Source organism: Scylla paramamosain, chromosome 29, assembly GCF_035594125.1.
Source record: "Scylla paramamosain isolate STU-SP2022 chromosome 29, ASM3559412v1, whole genome shotgun sequence".
In the NCBI taxonomy this organism is placed as follows: domain Eukaryota; kingdom Metazoa; phylum Arthropoda; class Malacostraca; order Decapoda; family Portunidae; genus Scylla; species Scylla paramamosain.
Genome location: NC_087179.1, coordinates 6,496,945 through 6,501,944, shown reverse-complemented (window position 1 = coordinate 6,501,944; position 5,000 = coordinate 6,496,945).

The window sequence follows — 5,000 nt, the reverse complement described above, 5'->3', positions numbered from 1 at the left end:
TCATGACTCCTGAGGCACCCTGGCGACACTGCTACACTCGTCCTTATCCTCTACACCAACAACACCACACAGCTCTGCGCTCCAGTCACCTCTACACTCTATATAATCACATTCCAATGCACTCTACACTCTGCGCTACACAATTTAGTACTGCGTTCTTTGGAGGCAGTCTTTTAATATAGCCGTTTTAGGTTTTGTTGTACGAGTTATCGTTATTTTTTTATGGTGTGTTCTTATCTAATGCTTCAGTTTATCAAGGCGTCTTACCGTCATTATTTTGGATCGTATGTTTGTCTTTTTACCACTTGTGTTTCGGATTTGGCCCCGCACACCCTTACAAAGAATCACGTGTTTGACCACTAACAAATACCTTAGCTTCACATACATAGGTAACGCTTGTAGTCAATAAAATATCTATCTGTGAATCTATTTGTTTATCTTTCTATCTATCTATCAATCTACCTACCCATGTATCCACTACAAACATTTGTATTTAGCGCTCTTGGTTACTCTGAACTAGCGCGCGGTCTCATTAACATCATAAAATAGTAGTTGTTTTATACGAAGAGGTGGTGTTGAGTTACTGAGAGCTTGATGCATCGCTGGCTGTCTCAAGGACCACATTATGGAACAATTCTACTTTCAAAAGGCTCTACTTGACGTGACACGGGTTTTTAAGTGTATCTTTACAGCTCTAGTGACAAACTTACAAGATGTGTACATTACTAGCAGGAGAAAACTCTCGAGAAATTAGATAATCATCTCAATGGCCTTTGAAAATAGTCATAGTGAAGTTGCGCGGGTTTTTAAGGGTATTTCTACGGTTATAATAAAAGATTTACAATATTTCTACATTATTATCAGGAGAAATACGTTAGAGAACTCGGCTAATTATCCTGTGGCCTTGAAAATAATTATGGTGAAGTGGCACAGGTTTTTAGAGCTGTTTTTTTTTACGGTTATAGAGGAAAATTAACAAGATTTCTACATTATCAAAAGAAGAAACACATTAGAGAACGCAGCTAATCATCTCTGTGGCCTTGGAAAATAATCGTGGCGAGAAAGCAAGGCGTTACGCAATACGGGACACAAATTTGCATCTTACCACACAGGACGAAAGAAAAAAAAAAAGGAAAACAAAGGAAAAAAACAAATAGCAGCAGCCCTACTGGGTCTTAAGAAGCTGTTCGTGATAAGCTAGACGTGTAATCTTAACTAAGGGACGGGCGAAAAGAGAGTAAGGGTGAGCTACATTATGAAAGTCTCTCTCTCTCTCTCTCTCTCTCTCTCTCTCTCTCTCTCTCTCTCTCTCTCTCTCTCTCTCTCTCTCTCTCAATCTCTCTCTCTGTCTCTCTCTCCCTTTTGTATGACATTTAGTGACTATAGAACGTGTGACTGCAGAGAGAGAGAGAGAGAGAGAGAGAGAGAGAGAGAGAGAGAGAGAGAGAGAGAGAGAGAGAGAGAGAGAGAGAGATAGTGTCACAAACTACCATGTCGTCCCTCCATTGTAACATCTAATAGAACCGTCCCTTCCAAACTCTCCTCCTCCTCCTCCTCCTCCTCCTCCTCCTCCTCCTCCTCCTCCTCCTCCTCCTCCTCCTCGTCTCTCAAGTGCTCCTCTCAGTTTACTTAAAGGGATTGGCTGAGGGTCTGGCTTCACACACACACACACACACACACACACACACACACACACACACACACATATGCGTCCCTTGCCACTATGAAAAGCAATAAAACTCAATAAAATGTATTGGGTGATAGCAAAAGTAAAGGCAGTAGTAGTAGTAGTAGTAGTAGTAGTAGTATAGTAGTAGTAGTAGTAGTAGTAGTATAGTAGTAGTAGTTGTGGTAGTGGTGGTGTTAGTAGTAGTAGTATAGTAGTAGTAGTAGTGGTAGTGGTGGTGGTTGTAGTAGTAGTAGTAGTAGTAATAGTAGTGGTAGTAAGACAGGGCAGCACACACTAATATACACTGTAACCATACACTTTTTCATTCCCTACACATACACACACACACACACACACACACACACACACACACACACACACACACACACACACACACACACACACACACACACAAACAATACACATGAATTGAAATATTTCTGAAATTCCTAACTGTTCTCTTCCACTGCCAACTCTTTCATTCCTCTTGTTTTGCCGTTACTACTACTACTACTACTACTACTACTACTACTACTACTACTACTACTACTACCACTACTACTACTACTACTACTACTACTACTACTACTACTACTATTCTTACTTTAATACACACAGACACACACATACATACACACACACACACACACACACACACACACACACACACACACACACACACACACACACACACACACACACATAGCAAACAAACAGACGCTGGGGGATAAAAGGATCACAAACATTGTATTACAAAAAATAAAATCCAGGAAAGAAGGAGGAGGAGGAGGAGGAGGAGGAGGAGGAGGAGGAGGAGGAGGAGGAGGAGGATTGAAAAAAAAATAAAATTCATGAGCAGAGAGAGAGAGAGAGAGAGAGAGAGAGAGAGAGAGAGAGAGAGAGAGAGAGAGAGAGAGAGAGAGAGAGAGAGAGAGAGAGAGAGAGAGACGTACAATAATAAAAACACAGAAACAACTTAGATAACATAAATGAAGAAAAAAGAAGACAGAAAAGGGAGGAGGAGGAGGAGGAGGAGGAGGAGGAGGAGGAGGAGGAGGAGGAGGAGGAGGAGGAGGACAAGACAAGACTAGGAACAGGACGGTGGGCGAAAAGAAAGTTAGATGAGCTTGTTTCAACTCTCTGGTCACAGCTGCCAGTGGGGGCGAGGAGGAGGAGGAGGAGGAGGAGGAGGAGGAGGAGGAGGAGGAGGAGGAGGAGGAGGAGGAGGAGGTGACGAGGGGATAGAAGAAGAGAAAAAGGAGAAAGTCAGCGCCGAAATACTTGAAGAAGGTGAAGGAAAGAGGAGGAGGAGGAGGAGGAGGAGGAGGAGGAGGAGGAGGAGGAGGAGAAAAGGAGACAAAGGGAAAAGTGTCGAATTAAAAGGAGGAGGAGGAGGAGGAGGAGGAGGAGGAGGAGGAGGAGGAGGAGGAGGAGGAGGAGGAGGAGGAGGAGGAGGAGGAGGAGGAAAAGAAAGAAGTAGTAAAAGAAGAACGAGAAAGAGGGACAAAGAAATAAAAAAAAATGATAAAAGAGACAAAGTCAGCGGTAAATTACTTGAAGAAGAAGAAGAAGAAGAAGAAGAAGAAGAAGAAGAAGAAGAAGAAGAAGAAGGTGACAAAGAGTTGAAGAAGAAAATAGTCGTGTTGAAATAACTGGAGGAGGAGGAGGAGGAGGAGGAGGAGGAGGAGGAGGAGGAGGAGGAGGAGGAGGAGGAGGAGGAGGAGGAGGAGGAAGCAAACGAAGTTCTCAAATTTGCATTTTCACGGACTTCGCCTTTTAATTCATCCTGGGAGGAGGAGGAGGAGGAGGAGGAGGAGGAGGAGGAGGAGGAGGAGGAGGAGGAGAGGAAGGAAGGAAGGGAGAATGACGAAGGCAAAGAAGGAAGAGGAAAATGAGGAAAGGAACAGAAAGAGAAAGAGAGAGAGAGAGAGAGAGAGAGAGAGAGAGAGAGAGAGAGAGAGAGAGAGAGAGAGAGAGAGAGAGAGAGGGAGAATAAAGTAAGAAGTTTTTAAAGAAACTAAAAAAAGGGAGAAGGAAAGAAAAGCTGTCAACAAAATAAATAAAATAAAAGGAGGAAGGAATGAAGGAAGAAGGAAGGCGTGAAGGAATGGAAAAAAAGGAAAAAAACAAAGGAAGATAGATACGCACATAGGGAGAAAGTAATGGAGGAAGGAGGGAAAACATGAAGGGAGGAAAAAAAGTAGACAGATAGAAAGATAGATATAGATAAGAAAGGAAATTAAGAAAGAAGGAAAATTGACAGGAAGGAAGGAAGGAAGGAAGGAAGGAAGGAAAGAAGGAATGATAATATGTTAAATAAGAAAGCGATGATGGAAGGAAGGAAAGGAAGATAAGAAAAGGTTAAATAAAATATAAAGAAATAATAAAAGAAAAAAAGGGAAAGAAGGAAGGAAGAAAGGAAGGAAGGAAGGAAGGAAGGAAGGAAAAAGTAGATAGAAATGAAATAAGAGATGAAGGAAGGAGGAAAGGAGAGAGAAGAACAAGTTAAATGAAAAAGGAAGGAAGGAAAGAAGGAAGGAAGGAAGGAAGGAAGGAAGGAAGGAAGGATGGAAGGAAGGAAGGAAGGAAAGGGAATGAGACAATAAAGGAAGGAGCAATTTTGTTTATGTCTCCCTCAAGGAAAACAAAGAGAAGGAGAGAGAGAGAGAGAGAGAGAGAGAGAGAGAGAGAGAGAGAGAGAGAGAGAGAGAGAGAGAGAGAGAGAGAGAGAGAGAGAGAGAGAGAGAGAGAGAGAGAGAGAGAGAGAGAGAGAGAGAGAGAGAGAGAGAGAGAGAGAGAGAGAGAGAGAGAGAGAGAGAGAGGTGAACAGCATCCTGAGCTTCAATGACCACACCAGGACCATCGCCAGGAGAGCCGCCTGGAAACTTGTACGAGACAAGCCTGTTAACCTATCAATGAAAAAATGTCCTTGGAAATTTCAATAACTTCCATTACATCCTGCTGAACTATCACTACAATCATGAAAAGACACTTGAAAACGCCCTTAGAAAATGGAAAAAAAACAAAACTTCTTAAACTATCATTATCATTATTAAACCACCCTTAAAAACTTAACAGCTTCCACTACAGTCTGTTAAACCATCATCATGAGTCTATCTTTTGAAGACATCAGCAACATCCTCTACAGCCTGTTTAGGATACAAGAAATGAGATGCGGAGAGGTTTGAGAATTTAGCGCATTCTCAAAGCTGTTTCTCCTCTTAATATTGTAGTAATGTTGTTAACCTGCCATTGGAACAGTAAAAACACCCTGAAAACTGTGTAATTTCAACGACAGCCTTTATAAACTTAAGCTTTTTTAATGGAATGA